Source organism: Schistocerca serialis, chromosome 4 (assembly GCF_023864345.2).
Source record: "Schistocerca serialis cubense isolate TAMUIC-IGC-003099 chromosome 4, iqSchSeri2.2, whole genome shotgun sequence".
In the NCBI taxonomy this organism is placed as follows: domain Eukaryota; kingdom Metazoa; phylum Arthropoda; class Insecta; order Orthoptera; family Acrididae; genus Schistocerca; species Schistocerca serialis.
The window spans coordinates 777616000-777633738 of NC_064641.1; the positions used below are offsets into that span (position 1 = coordinate 777616000).

Below are 17739 nucleotides of genomic sequence, written 5' to 3' on the forward strand. Positions count from 1 at the left end.
AAGAAGGTGGGAAGAAGAATAGAATAGAATAGAATAGAATAGAATGGAATAGAATAGAAGATACAATATAGCATAGACATATGGAAGAAGATAGACAGATATAAGAAGACATATAAACCCAGTTTTTATGATCAAAAGCATCTGTGACATGTTAGAAGTGACAGTGATGGCAGCTCAGAATTGGGTGGAGGGAGAGAGGGTTCATGGGGAGACATTGTAATAAACTATGACCATGACCCTCTCCAGAACTGAACCCTGGATTTGCACCTGCTCACGCCAGGTGATGCCATTGTGTCAAGCATTTTCGATTAGTTTCTAAAAAAAAAAAAAAAAAAAAAAAAAAACAAAACTGTTCACTTACACATGCGTATTGTATACAAAGCTGAAATAGTTTTTCAGAGTCCCTTCGGATACACAGTGCCAATGTTGTTGATTGGTAGGTTGGCATCTAGTGCCACATTTTAACTTTTAATTCTCTATTCACACAGTACCACAAAAACATCAAATAATAATTTCAGTACAAAGGGTTAAGTAACCGAAGTATATAACCTTTTTCCCCACAAATTTTGAAAATAGATAATCAAAATCAATACCTTTAGCTATACTATTTTTGATTGACAAAATTTACAAACTAGTGTCACATTTGACTCAAACTGGACCTTAAACAGTTATTAAGTTGTGTAAGTTTCGAAAAACTCCTCCCACAAGATGCTGCCAAAACATACAAAGTTAAGAAAAATTTTAAAGCCAAAGTGAGTTTAGGAACAGATTCAGAAAATTAATATTCAGCTATGAACTGTGAGAATCTTAAAGATGTCTAAACAAGTGACTGTTCTTTTGGAAGTTTGGCAGCTTACAGAGATCTTCTCGTTCACGTATCTTAATATGAAAGATAATTGATCAGTATGTGAAATGCCTGCAGTAGAACCTAGTATTTTAGAGAAATATTTGGCCTGTTTTATTTCCTTACGATCATTCTTTTTATTCATTCAGAAAGAGGCTCTATTATTTTATCACAGATTGTTGAAGAAAGATAACTTGTATGTCCCTACCCTGAATTTCCATATCGTTCAATATGCTCTGTGAGAAAAGGATCAAACTCGGCTATAAGTTCAAGAGACATCATAAATTGACCATTATGTAATGAATGGAATCTTACAACGTGTCCACGTAGGGGAAGTCCACGACTTGTTAGCATCTCTACTATTGCAAACACCCTTTTCAACACACTACGCCAGTACATTTTTTTTTTTTTTTCTCGAAGACATGACTCGAAATGGTTATCTATTGTTCCAAGTGACTTTTTTCTTGTTAAGAGTGATAACTCAGAAATTTTGTGTTCAAGTGAATTCTCATGATAAAATATTAGAAATATTTTTCCAATCTGCAATATCATTAGTAGCAATCACAGCCTTACCTCCAAACAATTTACATGGTGCACAGAAAACAACAGTAGTATTCTAGAAAGTTTACGATAAAGTATGGTTTTGTTCAAATATCTGGTTTTATCGCCTATTGATCTTCTTGAATTAGAAAAATCACTGTTACCGTTTTGATTAATGACACATTGTAAGAGAGAGAATGTGAGTTGTTGATTCATTGACATACCAATCTCCAGGATCATCACTAACAAGGTTATTTCTTTTTGTAATGTCTGACTCAACACTTAGTTTTTCTTTAAACTGAAAATCAGGAACAATTTACTTTTCTTCATTTTTAACTTTTGTTTCGTCTGTATTTACGTCTTTTACAACAGCTGCAGTACCAGAAATATCATCCATACTACTTGAACTCGAAGTCGAACCAGCAACATTTTTTGCGAAAAATTTATCTACTCTGCGAAGCGTTTTAAGAATATTGGCTTCTCGTTCTCGCCTTTTCTTCGATAATTTCAGAAATGCCGCCCCACTTAATTTTGCACGTTTGCTTTTTTTCACTGTTATCCATTTTAACGCACTTACAAAATTGTCAATCAACAGTCAAAACCTTCGACCATTGATTTATTTATGGTCGAAGGTCAAAACAAAAGAAAAAGATTGTAAGAGGAAAGAAAGATTGTATCCAGTTCCAATCGTATTACACTGCACACGAGCACAAAGATTTTTCCTTGAAATTCGGAGCGATAAACTGACCAACTCGCACTACGCGACGTAACTGTGCTATGAAAGAACGACATGCAGAATAATTTAATTTTTTACCTGTTCCTCTGTTGTCATTGAACAATAGCACACCTGCCGGCCAGAATTCGTTTCGTAAAGAAAATGAGACAGTCCCGTTTTTGGCTCCTGTTTCCCGCGTCACCATAATTTTAGCTGGGACGCAAATATGTTCTGAATATTCTTCACACTGTCTTTCTAATTTAAAAAGCAAATAATTTTTGCAATTTCTTGCAGTGGGGCGTGCTGGGTCGACTCTTATCCCAGTTATTCTTATAACATTTTAGCGGTTTCTGTAGGCAGAGAAGACAGACTACGAAGTTTAAATAGTCTAGTTGGCTGTTGATGTGTGTTGTCATTCGCGTGAACACTGCTGTTACGTCTACACGCAGATGCACCTTTTGTTCCAACATAAAATAAAAATAACCTTTCCTCGAAGAAAAAAAGCTTAGTTAAATTTGCAATGCCATGTACTATTCGATTGCACAGAGTGGGAACTTTGGTATCTTGCAAGCTGCAGCACAATAAATGAGACAAACGAAAGTTGGTTTCTTCTTCTTTTTTCGCCAGTAAAAGCAACTAAATAAGTAAATAAATTTTTTAATCTGTTGTGAAGTGTGTTTCACACAATATTAGATATTCTCCTTATGTTCTTTTCGTGTTTAAAACTGTAAAAGTTTCCAGTATCAACATGTTTTGTTAAACGGGTGTCATTAAGTCAGAGCTCAGATACTGAAGACCACAGAGCTTCCACATTAATTACAGCAATGGAGGGTTGACCTGATACTTCCCCTTAATTTCTACAACAAATTTAAGTAGAGTCGGGTTTTACATACTGAGGCCCACACATGTTACAGTATTTAAGAAACCGGTGATTAGTTTATCACAGCTTTTCAGAGGTCCCGGTATTTTCACGGGGAAAATATGGTAGGATGAAGTAGAAGCTGACAACATTCATGGAATAATAACGTTTTAAACATTGTATTTTAGATTGCCATCCTCACAGCTTACTTCAAAATGTTTTTAACAATCATGAAAATGATACCAGACAGAAACCCAATCTTAAATTTTCGTTCAGTCACCAGGTAAATTATGGATATTCCCAAACTTATGTGGTCGAATTTCGTTCTTAAGCCTTATTTAAACTAACAATTTGTTTCACAATATTAAAAATTTTAGTCGGCTATAAGCGCAGTTAATTTAAAACGTAAAATGTTAAAATGAGTGCAGAGCAAAAAATGACGCCATCCTTAAGTTGCCGCACCCTATTGGGCCTATATGTAATTCCGCCACTGTCCCACACGTCCTTCACCAGCTTGCCATCCATTTGGTACTGCCCCTCAGAATGCTAGAAATGTGCGAGTCAAACTTTTTTGCTTAAGAGCCAATATTGACATCGTAGGCTCATAGGAACTGGGGAGGAAGAGAGTAAAGTGGCCACTCGTACAGCAATTCAGTTTTCACAAACTATAATTATTGATAGTTTACCAATTACACATTTTGAGTCAGCATATTACGAGATATCACACCAAAATTTTGAAGTGGAAAAAAAGTAATATATTGAAACTACATCCAGTTTTCTGAAGGCTTACATTTTCTGTACCTATTTTTATTTTTATTTGGTATGCGTTTTCCATAGATCCGTACATGCGAGTGATTCGCCTGGATGTGGAACGTGTCAATACAATTGTACAAATACAATTAATGCTACAGAATAGTAATATATTACAATGATACAGATATTAATAAGTATCACTTTTTCTCATTTACAAGCTGTCATTTAACTAGTATAGCAATTCTCAATATAACATTAACACTATAACATTAACATATTGTATCGTCCATCTAATAACTAAGAGACTAAATACATCTATTATTAAGGGAGGGCATTACTTATGGAAAAGAATTCATCTAACGAGTACAGTGGATGGTCAAGCAGGTATTTTTTTTAACATACGTTTGAACAGCGTTTCATTTTCTCTTGTACATTTAATATAATTAGGCAATGCATTAAAAGTCTTTATAGCAGCATACTTTACTCCCTTTTGTACAAGTATTAAATTTTTTAGTTCAACATGTAGATCATCTTTACCTCTAGTATTGTAGTTATGGTATGAACAATTTGTTTCATAGTGAGCATAGTCTTTATTAACTACATTCATCAGAGATTATATGTACTGACATGTTGTGGTCAGAATACCTAACTGTGTAAAAAGGTTTCTACATGAGGTTTGTGGAAGAACTGCACACATGATTCTGACAGCTCTCTTCTGAGCAGTTAAGATTTTTTTTTTTTTGAGGCTGGTGAATTACCCCAGAATATTATACCATAACTCATTAATGAGTGAAAGTACCCAAAGTAAGCTGATTTTAAAATGTTGATGTCCCCAAAATGAGTAATGATTCTCAGAGCAAAAGTTGCTGATGAAAGCCTTTTTAGAGTAAGGGACACATGCTGTTCCCAGTTGAGCCTACTGTCAATGTGAACCCCCAGGAATTTAGAGGTTTTCACCTGTTCTAGTTCCTGGTTGTCATGAGCAATTACTGTATTTTCTAGAGTTTTCTTTTTTGTGTGGAACTGTATAAAATTAGTTTTTTTAAACTGAAAGAGAATTAATTGAAAACCAAGCTGTAACTTCTCTGAGTATATCATTAACATCAGTCTCCAGATCAGCAGTAGACTTACCATCTACGACAATGCTTGTATCATCAGCAAACATTGTGAATTCACAATTTTTACTAATGGACAGGGGTAAATCATTAACATATATTAAAAACAGCAAGGGTCCAAAGACAGATCCCTGGGGAACTCCATGCTGAATTTTGCCCCATTCAGAATCCACTAGATTAGAAGATCCTTTGTTGCAGCCATTTAGAACCACCTTTTGTTTCTTGTCTTCAAGATATGATTTTACCCAGTTACCTATAGGCCCTTTGATTCCATAATGATAGGCCTTCTCCAAGAGTATCTTGTGGTTTACACAATCAAAGGCCTTGGAAATATCACAGAAGACACCAACTGGTGACTTCTTACTATTAATAGACTCCAAGACATCATTTGTGAGTGAATATATGGCATGCTCTGTGGAAACCCCTTTTTGAAAACCAAACTGTCTGTGGTTAATAATATTAAGTTTATCAAGATGTGCCACAATCCTGTTATACACTGCCTTTTCTAGAACCTTTGAAAATGTTGTTAAGAGAGAGACAGGACGATAATTTTTGACATCTGTAGCATCGCCAGACTTGAAAAGAGGTCACACAATGGCATATTTCATTCTCTCTGGAACAACTCCCTCATAAAGAGACATGTTGCAAATGTGAGCAAGTACTACACTTGCATCATTACTGCAGGCTTTCAACAGTTTACTAGAGATGTTATCTATACCTGAAGATCCTTTACTTTTCATGAGTGAATTATTTTTTTTATTTCATTAACAGTTATGGGTGTTACATTTATATCATTAAAACATTGTGGGAGGTTAAGTTTCAGAATATCTGCAGCTTCCCTTAGGTCACCACTGCAACCTATTTGAGAGGTGACACTTAGAAAGTGGTTGTTAAATGTGTCTGCTATCTGTTTACTATCAGTTATTTCCAAATCGTTAATTTTTAGGATAGCAGTTTTTTCATTGTCAGATGGTGCAGTACCTGTTTCCCTCTTTATTACATTCCAAATCGTTCTGATTTTATTGTTTGAACAGTTAATTTCAGATTGTATGCACATACTTTTAGATTTTTTAATGACTTTAGTTAAGATTTTGCAGTATGTCCTATAATATTTCATCTGGAGGGGATTATTGGATTGTCTGGATATTATATACAGTTCTCTTTTTCTCTGGCATGATATTTTTATGCCCTTGGTGAGCCATGGTTTTTTGCTTGATTGCCTGTTCTGTAGTCTATAGACCTTTTTTGGGAAGACATTTTCAAATATACCTGATAATTCATCAGTAAATAAATTATATTTTCTATTAACATCATTTGCAAGATAAACATACCTCTAGTCAGTCTCCCGAATGCATAATTTGAATTTTTGGATATTTTCCTCATTCATGTTTCTAATGGTTTTCCACTGTGCACTAGCTTTGTTCTGCTTTGTATTAAAGTTGTCAATTGTGAGTGTTTGCCCATCATGATCAGAGAGACCATTTATGACTTTTTCAACTTTGATGTGGTTAGTTTTACTCATATCTACAAAGATATTATCTATTAGAGTGCTGGATGTGGCAGTAGTTCTTGTGGGAAAACTGACAGTGGAGACAAGGTTGTAGGTATGCATTAAATTTGCATACTCTGTCTTAGAAGATGATCTTTTTAGGAAATCTATATTAAAATCTCCAGTCACTATAATGTCCCTATTTTTTCTTGTGAGATACAATAGCACAGAATCTAATTGTTTCATGAATACTTTAAAATTACCAGATGGAGCCCTGTGTACTGCTATGATTACCAGTTTCTTGTTAGCTTCTACTATTTCTGCGACACATGCCTCAAAGTCTTTCTCTACACAATATTTCTCTACATCTATTGTATTAAAGGACAGGCTGTTTTTCACATAAATAACTGCCCCACCTTTGCACATATGCTTTCTACAAAATGAGGTAGTAAAACATAGTTTGGTATATTGAGCATTTCGATGCCAAAAGTGACATGGTGTTCTGTCAGACAGAGAATATGAGCACAATTTGCACCTGTTGGTTCATCAATATTTACAGTAAATTGGTCTAACTTACAGAGCAGGCTTTGAATATTTTGGTGAAAAATTTTGAGCTTATTTTTAATTACATGATTGGTTGTGGTGCTGCCACTGTTGGGACTGAGTTTTATTTCTTTTGACTTACCAGTATTACAGGAACAGTTTCCTGCAGGGAAGAGGTTGTGCTGGTAACACCCACAGTTGTTGTTATTAACTACATTACTTACATTCTGATTGAAACATTCCCCCTTCTGCCCCAGTACCATAAAAAATCCCCATTTGCAGCTGAGGACTTTCTTGATCTCGGGCACATTCTATGTAGAGCAGCTGCAGTCACTACTGTGCTCTTTCTTGCCATAGAGGGTGAATCTCCTGTTGGTGATGTTTCTACACTGTCAGCTTGTACACTTGATCCTGTGGGGGTTGGTGTTGCTGTTTCTGCTATTGATGACTGTTCTTCCTCCTTAAATGCTGCTGCTTCACAAGTTGGCATTGGACTAACATACTTGAGTTGTACCTGCTGGTGCTGTCTTGCTTTTGTATAAAAGACCTGTTTGTGTTGATTCACATACAGGTGCTGCTACATATGAAGTCTTCCCTTCAGCTGTTCCATTAGTTTTGAAGGAGTATTGTGACAACACTCTTTGTATTTCTTCCAATGGTACAGTTTCAATGGGCACAGGTGCTTTTAGAATGAGTGGAGGAGTGGTGTTTTCAAATAGTTTGAATGTTTCTGCTAATAGTCCTTTAGCGAGTACACGTTTTCCTAGCCGGTTCCTGTGCATTCCATGTCGAGTAAAATGGTTTCTCCTTTCGGAATTACTGTCCAAAAACTTCACGTCCTTGAATGCTTTGCATACCTTTTGAAACATTCTGTTTGTTAATTTGATTTCATTATTTACACATGAACTGTTTATTAGGTCATGTCTATGTGGGATGCTAACGACGATTGTTTTTCTTGGCAAGATTCTTTCCAGTGCGTTTTGCAATGCTGTGATTGCATTTTTCCATTGACATTCCAACAGGATGTCATTACTTTATTCTGATTTCTGGACACATTTTCAAGGCATCATCAAGCTCTAGTATGTAGAATAATACCAGGTGGCTCCATCAGGTGCTTTCAATTGGACTTAAGTACAACAGAACAGTGACAGTTTTAAATAATGTGTGTTAATTAATTCAAAATTGTCACAAAGAGACAGAATGGCAAATGATAGCTTTGTATATGAATAAAGGTTTAGAAGCAGGTTTTATCTATTGTATTATGTATGTTTGTCGGAAGTGATTCTTATTGGGGTATAGGTCAACAGACGTTTCTTGGGGTGTAAGCCAAAAAACTTTGTTTAAACGAAATGGTTCAAATGGCTCTGACCACTATGAGACTTAACTTCTGAGGTCATCAGTCCCCTAGAATTACTTAAACCTAACTAACCTAAGAACATCACAAACATCCATGCTCGAGGCAGGATTTGAACCTGCGACCGTAGCAGTCACACGGTCCCAGACTGCAGCACCTAGAACCGCTCGGCCATCCCGGCTGGCATTGTTTAAACACTGACATTGTTAACAATTATTAGTCTCCATTCCAGTGAGGTAACAAGAATAATATAAGTGTCTTATCTTAAATCACTCGACTCAAAAGCAAAAACGTTATTGTTGAAAAATAAGAGAGCATGCTTCCTCTGTCAATCCCACTGACAACAATGGGGATGGTGGTAGTATCGCATACATGTGGTATAAAAGGGCAGTGCATTGGTGGAGCCGTCATCTGTACTCAGCTGTTTCACGTGAAAATGTTTCAAACGTGATTATGGCAACACGACGGGAATTAACAGACTTTGAGTGTGGAATGGTAGTTGGAGGCAGATGCATGGGATATTCCATTTCAGCAATCGTTAGGGAATTCAGTTTTCAAAGATCCTTAGTGTCAAGAGAGTATCGAGAATACCAAATTTCAGCTTTACTTCTGAAAACGGACAACGCAATGGCCTATGGTCGTCACTGTAAAATATGTAAATGTCATGTGACTAGGGCCTCCTGCCGGGTAGACCAATCGCCGGGTGCAAGTCTTTTGATTTGACATCACTCCGGCGACTTGCAAGTCGATGGGGATGAAATAATTATTTTTTCACAAATATAGTTTTTGGAAAAAAAGTAGTATGCTCATCTCCTCCAATGAACCAAACATAATTAACGCTAAAAAATGACTGACTGGCTGAACGTCTTTGTTCAACAAATCAAAATCTCATACTTGGTCGAATTTTCCGCAAACTAATCTTTACAAAGTTGTACTGCCACACACAGAAACAAATTTCCAAAGGAGTTTATTTTTAGTACACGCACAGTGATATGGATCCTTGGAAAAACAGAATAGATTCAATGTTTTATCAAAGTTTGTGAGCCAGATTGCGACGTCCTACCACAGAGACTGGACCATCAATGGAACTGCAGAGGCTAGGCAATGTCCGTCGAGGAGGCAGCTGCTTGGTACCAGGCAGCAGTGCAGCAATCGATGTCTGTCTTTAACTCTGGCTCAATGTTAACTCGCTCTGCACAGCATTCATAGACTTAAATTTGGCTACATGGCAGGTTATTGCAGGAACTGTTTTAGGACATGTGGGTCACAGATGCAAATAGGTCCCCCTGGTCTGTGACCCCTGGTGGTGCTTCTACGGCCACCAAGTGGAACTGCTGCAAAACTGTTTTCAGATGCAGAACAGTTGCTTCATAAAGGCAACCTGTGATGTTGTTGTGCTATTTGGGTTGCTGGCTGCAGAATGCTGCAGCATGTCAGGTTGGAACTTAGACAACTGGAAACCTGTGAACGTTCAGATGAGGCTCGATATCAGTTGGTAAGAATAGATGGTAGATTTCAAATGTGGCACAGATCCCATGAAGCCATGGACCCAGGTTGTCAACAAGGCACTGTGCAAACTGGTGGTGGCTCCATAATGGTTTGTGTTTTATTTACATGGAGTAGACTGGGTCCTCTGGTCCACCTGAATTGATCACTAACTGGAAATGGTTATGTTCGCCTACTTGGAGACCATTTGCAGCCATTCATGGACTTCATGTTCTCACCAGCTATCATTTCATTTGTTCCTCTCAGCCATAGAGTAGAAACTGTATCTGGGAGAAAATTATCCACCAACTTGCACAAATAATTAATTGTATGCAACAATGTTGTGAATCCGAGAATTAAATGTGAGACCTTAACAAGCAAAATATAAACTCAGAATTTAGCTTCAGATTTTTATTAATACCACCAGTGGAAAGGCATGAGGCATTCATAACTGTAATCGATTTTTAAAAAATTGTTAAAGGTAACATTATTGTTGTAACTATCATTGATATTGTCATTGTCATTATGTTGTTTACAATTACAGTTATCCAAGAAACAGTATTGTTGTTGTAACAATATTATGAAAAGGATAATTGCTACTCACCATGTAGTGTTGCAAAGAGGCCCAACAAAAAGACTGTCGAAACTTTCCCAGTCTTTTTGTTGTGCCTTTTTGCAACTCAGCATCTCCACTGTACAGTGAATAACTATACTTTTTGTTATATTGTTGCATTCCATCCTGCATTTTTCATTGTTGTTATTGTAATTATTAATAATATTGTCTTTGTTATTATTATATGTTATTGTTTACGATTATCTGATATTGCATTGCTTCACACCATGATATCACACTTTATGATGTTATATCCCATCTATTAAAGAATAAGGTCCAACTTTGCAAAATCAGGCCCAATAAGCAATGTTGAATACTCAGAAAATATCTATTACTGTATCTACATTAATAAGGATGAAATGAAAAGTACTGGTACTCACAGTTTTGTTTATACCTGGGGTCAGCTCTGTGATTCTTCTTGTCAAAAACTTCAATCATGGAGTCACAGAATGACACTTGTTGTTTCACAGGCTTTTCAAAGCAACCATTTTTCAATGGATAACATAGCAAGTTGAGAAAGTCGACTGTGTACTTCGAAGATTATTTTTGATTCTCTTCAACGGCAAAAATTCTCTGTCTGCATTGGTTGCAGGAATGGTTAAAATTAATTTCATTAGTTTTGATGCTTCAGTTACTACTTCGGTGAGAACAAAGAAAGTGAGATATTGACTTTGTCTAAATACTGGTATTTAGGCAAAGAATATATCCCAGATAGTTTCATACTTAGTCTAGGGAAAGCAGAATGTCCACTTTAGGATGCCATCAAGGAATTAAATTAAGCTTCAGAGAAACTTATTGTGTTGGCTATACTTTTTTAATTCGTAAGTGAAGGAAACTCCAAATTATCCAAGTAAGCATACCTGTCAATTAACTGATGTGAGGCAGTATCAACAATTTCACAAAATGAAGCACAGTATGATATTTATCAGTCAGCCACACCATCCCATTGCTTCTTTTTGAAGACTTAGTGTTCCTTTCTTCTAGCTCAGTTTTAAACCTCACACTTTGAATTTACCGTGATGTTACTGTAACTCAGTCTTAAACTAGCCAACTTTCTTCAAATAATTCTCGACATCAAAGAGTTCAATTTGCAGTAATTTGAAAAGAGAGAGCTGCTGACTTGTATAGTGTGCACAAAAACATTAAGCAAGAAGTTGAAATTAATTTGCTTAAGAGCCAGGTAAAAGTCGTTGGCACACTGTCTCACGCATTATGTTCATCTTTCATAGACTTTGAGTTATAGTTCACCAAGAACTCAGTTAAACTGCTGTTACATAACCATCTGATATTGGATACTGAAGGAAAACATCGTTTGATCAATTCATCTGAAGCACTTGCTCTTTTAGATGATTTAGAGAAAAAAAGATGCAAATCCAGAAATTCTGTGGAAAAATATTTTACTCTCGCATATATGTTCAACACACTGTTTCAGTACTAAATTCATTTTATAAGCATAGCAATGTATGAAGAAAACTCAAGGGTATTTGCCTCTCACAATTAAAAAATTAAATACCTTGGAAAGTTTGGCCACCGAGCTGAAAGTCTTTTCAATGGACTCCACACTGGTTACTTGCTGTCTTGAAGATGAAATGATGATGAGGACAACACAATACCCCATCCCAAAGTGAAGAAAATCTCCTACTCAGCCAGGAATCCAACCCAGACCCACTGCATGGTAGTTAGATGTGCTAACCACACAGCTAAGAGGGCAGACGCCTCCCGCAACTTTTTGTACCACATTATGGTACTCAGCCATGATGGCACAGGCACATCTACAAGTTTTCTACCACTATCAAATTCACTTATGCAGGAAAACATCGCTCCTCTCAGCTAGCAGCACTTCGAGTTTTCACTAACGTCAACAAACCCCAAAAATCTCTCATACACTTCACCAGTGAATAATACCTATTGCAGAACAGTTGAAAGTAGGAACTACAGTGTCATCCATAATAAACCCTACAACAAATGGCGTTTCTTTTAGTTCTTTTCAAATTTCTGTACAAATGACTTCATCAATGGAATCAATGAGGTCATTCTGCATATCATGTGAAATATCTTGAAAAACAGTTGAAGTCTGCAAATGATTTGACAAACATTTGTGTTTTTGTGCCATTAATTGTAACAGTTCAGCATAATTGCTCTGATTATCACTGTCCTCTGTTTGATCTTATACTCAGAAAGGAAGTACTTCTGCAGCTAGGAAACATGTGACACCAATTAAACAGTATCCATACAGATGCTAAATATAATCCTTGGAATTCTCATGCTGCCTCATTAAGTTGTTGGAATTGTTCTTGTCACTCCTGCCATTTTTTGCCCACAACACATTGGAAGAAAACAAAACACATGGCCAACAGTACAATTTTTAGATTCTTGAAAATGTCCGACATAAATTTCAGTTGCCTGTTTGAAAACATCACTTTTCTCCTCAAAACTAAGCCCTCCAAATGGATGCATCCACAGACTTTCCAGTACACTGATATGTTTGTATCTTTTGAGGAGCTCACTGCTTCATCCTTAGTGCTTCAGCAACCCATCTTCACACTTATGTAGAAACTCATTTTAAAATAATTAAAAAATTTACCTGTTCACTAAAACTACATGTGAATAAAAAATATGTACCAATACATATACACTGAAGTATGTATCCTGATTTGTATCTAAACACTTTCAGCACTGTAGCATGTGAAAAAATAATACACTTTTCTGTAGAAGGCACCACACGATTATCAACTGCCTTTAACAGCTGCACAACCCTCCTTCTCTTTCTTTAGCAGAAGTGAGAAAAGGGATGGACCTTGCAATCGGATTCATGTGCACTGTTAATCGATGTTACTGGGAAGTTACAGGAGTGTAGCATGTAGCTAATGAGCCCATGTGGCTTTCAAAATTGGTGCTATTAACATCTTAAATGCCTGCGCATTAGTAGTGTGTTTGACAAGTGTGAACAGCCCTGGATCTATGATATTTCAGAACTGGGGCAAAAATTTGATAATGATATATATTCCAGGAAATGTAAGACAGGTTATACAGTCATAAGTGTGCCAAAGTGCAGTACAACACCTCTTCACACAGCACTCTTATATCCCAGGTCACTGTATTTTACTCTGTGGCATTCAAACTTGAATATTTTTTAAAGGAAACCAACAAACCTACATTCAGGACAGAGGAAACTGAAATGTCCTTTGGTGCCTCTCCTGCTCTCAAGTCAGCAAGTTTTGACATCCTACCCCCTCTTAAATAAAAACCAACAAACCTACATTCAGGACAGAGGAAACTGAAATGTCCTTTGGTGCCTCTCCTGCTCTCAAGTCAGCAAGTTTTGACGTCCTACCCCTCTTAAATAAAACACACACACACACACACACACACACACACACACACACACACACACACACACACACACACACACACACACTTGCTCTCCTTATTGCCTACTAGTTAATAACTTTCTCTTTTATGTGACATAAAACTAAATGCAGGAAACATAAAACCATTAAAGACATGAGAAAAGCTAGACTGTACACATTTCTTCAATCCTTATGGTCCCGGCATTTTCTTTCTCCCTCATCTTGCCACAGCTATACAGGACATGCTTTCCTTTCTGCAAAAGTACCTATTACCTCATCAATGTTTGTCAATTGTTTTGCTATGCGAAAAATCAAAATGTCATTGTCTGATACTGAAAAAGCTGTTAATATGAATAGTACCCAAGACTGGTGTGGTTTCTCAATTTCATTATGTCTATTTTGTTATGGTCTGCTAGATAAAACAAAACAGGCCTTTGTGATATTGGAAGAATTGTAGCACACCCCAAATAAGCGAGGTTGTTATGGGACAACTAATCATTTTTATGTACCTCATTTACACAAATTACACAACAGAACATAATTCACTAAGTACCAATATCAAATGCCTTTTATGCCTACTGTAAGCAAAGAGTTTTATATTAGGAAACAGTTTCACATTTCATTTATATGCTCCAGTTTCTCAAGCATGAGATTGAAAAGTAGTAGCACGAAACTTTCATATAAATTTGGAATTGTCATATTTTTTCATATAATTTGTATTGTGTCCCCATTTTTCTCCTTACTCGTTCTAACAAACAATCTCGTCTATCTAACTATTCCTGTCATTGTCAAAACTTATCTTCTGGTTAACTTCACTGATCCTGCCAGAATCACAAGTACAATTATCCCACATTTATTCTCTGGTTAGGCGTTATTACATGTTCGTACACTGCATTTTCCGCTCTATTCCAAGATAGAGCTTATAGCAGATGCTAACCGGGGACTGTACAACTGGTAGTGCAGCGATCTGGCAAAAAATTTTCTGTCAAAATTTCAATTTCTTGGATACAATGAGAAGATAATATGTAATCCTTCTTAACTTTTATTCCTGTTAGTCGTTTATTTCCATTCTAGTAATCTGAATCTATGGATTTCACTAATAATTATAACAATGCTGATCATTCACACACCCAATCAACTACATAAACAAACAGCAATTGGCATTCATCCGTTCAGGTTTATTTGGCTCAGCTCATATAGCCCGTCCATTTTTGTCTGTGGGAACGTTTTCTTTATTTCTAGATGCAATGGGGATTCCCCTGCCAGCGACATCACATACACTACACTTTCAAAAATGAACTTATGATTCATTCGGAAATCAACTTAGAATGTGAAACTTCCTGGCAGATTAAAACTATGTGACTCGGGACCTTTGCCTTTTGCGGGCAAGTGCTCTACCAACTGAGCTACCCAAGCCCGACTCACGACCCATCCTCACAGCTTTACTTCCACCAGTACATCATCTCCTACCTTCCAAACTTCCACTCCGCTGCATAGTGAAAATCTCATTCTGGAAACATCCCCCAGGCTGTGGCTAAGCCATGTCTCTGCAATATCCTTTCTTCCAGGAGTGCTAGTTCTGCAAGGTATGCAGGAGAGCTTTTGTGAAGTTTGGAAGGTAGGAGACGAGGTACTGGTGGAAGTAAAGCTGTGAGGACGGGTCGTGAGTCGTGCTTGGGTAGCTCAGTTGGTAGAGCACTTGCCCGCGAAAGGCAAAGGTCCGAAGTTTGAGTCTTGGTCTGGCACACAGTTTCAGTCTTCCAGGAAGTTTCATATCAGCGCACACTCCGCTGCAGAGTGAAAATCTCGTTCTGGAACTTAGAATGTGTTCGAAAATGTTCAAAAACCAACTGGGATGTGTTTCAAAATCATATGAACAATCGATAGACCAACGTGCCCTTGATGCTGGGCGCTTTGTAAAACAAGGTTTTTTTTATCCCCAAGAATGTGAATTTGGTGCCACCTTTTTGTCAGCCCCTAGATACAGGCCTGAGAATGAAGCATAGCCACAATTGAAATTGTTGAAAAAATACACTGATAGAAAAAAATTGCAACATCAAGAAGGAGTTGTGTGACATAAATGAATGTTGTTAGGCATATTCCTACATCTGAAAGATGTTGTCTATTGATATTTTGTGCCATTCACGTAAGAGTGGCATTAGTAGCACCATTATGAGAACGCAAATCAGTTTTGCTTTAAATACGCTCAGCAACGGCCATGAGCGTTAGTTACCTTTGAAATTCGACATGGTGAGTTGATGTTAGGAATGGTTTTAATGCTAGAGAGATGCCATTATCAACACCTCACTGAATTTTAATGAGGTTGCATGAAAGGGGTACAAGAAACTGCTATATTGTGAAAAGGCTCGGCAGGAATGTAGACACTGTATGTTATTGCTGGCGGTGGTGGTCACAAGAATGTACGATCGCAAGAAGACTTGATTAAGACGGCCATTTGGCAGTCCGATAGAGAAGACCGTCATGTTCAGTGTATGACACTCTCGCATCATACTGCATCTGCAGCAGCAATTTAAGCAGCAGTTACTTCAAGGGCAGCTCTGAGGGAGACTTCCTGTAGTGTGCATTCTACTGACCCAAAAGGGCTACCATTGGCAACTTCAGTGGTGTCAAGCAAGAGCTGATCAGAAGACAGGGTGGAAACATGTTGTGTTTTCTGATGAAAGTTGGTTCTGCCTCAGTGCCAGTGATGGCCCTGTGTTAGTTAGGAGGAGGCAAATTGAGGATATGAAACTGACCAGTCTGTGTGCTAGACGCACTGGACCTACACCTGGAGCTGTGGTCTGATGTGCAATTTCCCATGACAGCAGGAGCACTCTCATGGTTATCCTGTGCACCCTCACTGCAAGACTGAATGTCAGTCTGGTGATTCAATCTGTTGTGTTGCCATAAATAAACAGCATCCCAGGGGATTTTTCCAACAGGATCAGGATAATGCTTGTCCACATAACATTGTAACGCTACATGCTCTACAGAACATCAACATGTTGCCTTGGCACGTTTCATCAGCAGATCTGTCTCCAATCGAACACATATAGGTCATCATCAGATGGCAACTTGAGTGTTATCCACAAACAGCATTAACCAACAAAGTCCAACAGGCATCGAACTCCAACCTACAAATTGACATCTGGCACCTGTACTACACAATGATACATGTTTGCATGCTTGCATTATCAGTTACTAATGTAACAGCATTTCACTTTTGCAATGGCTTTTCGTGCACTTACATTAACTTGTTAACTTGCAATGTATTCCTGTAATTTCGTTACTTTGCATTAATTATTTTTTGATGTTGTAATTTTTTCCCATCAGTGTATATACCAAGAATGTTTAAATGTAAAAAAATAACTCTTTTCTGTAACTATAATCGGCAATTACAGCAAATACTGACAAGCCTCAACCTGCCTTCCACTTAACCAGACTTTTCATATTCAAAAAGAAATCTTCCGTATAAAAAGGTAAGTCGAAATAACATAACATCGTATTGCCCCCAGTAACTCCATGCTTAAAAGCAGCACTGCAGTGTTAAAAACCATAACCTGAATTAATTTTACCATTTCTCCAATGCATGGGTTGTTTAGCGCACCAAAATAAGCTGATAGCCTGTAATATACACCAATGTGCTTCCTTTAGACTGAAATGTGATAGTCAACATTCATGTACTGTACATTGTGTACCACTGATATGGACTTTCATTTTGACTCTCTGCCATTCTTGCTATCTATTATAATTCTGATCAGATATTGCTGTAATTTTGTTACTTTATTTCTAGGAACTGTGTGGCATGGGTACTAATTAGGTGTCTCACTATAATTCAAGGTTTATGTAGTCAATTTCTCATCATCAGTAGCATTATTTTCTGTAAATTAGAACTTCTTGCACTTTTGTCAGCAATTTTTATATGTTAAAAATGCTGTGTTGCAGCATGGTTCAGAGGCCACAATAGGTATAGGGCTGCCTATAAGTCAGTTAAAAGGTAAAAGGTTGTAGGAAGGCGAGAGCATACCACCTGCAATAGGACCATGCCTAGTAAAGTGCTATAGTATTCAAATTAGCAT

General features: G+C 37.3%; 1 protein-coding gene across 1 annotated transcript in view; it reads left to right on the top strand.

Annotated features, from left to right (window-relative positions):
- The window catches only part of LOC126474761 (uncharacterized), a 197167-nt gene that overhangs the window by 151312 nt on the left and 28116 nt on the right, over window positions 1–17739 (top strand). The window lies entirely within an intron of this gene.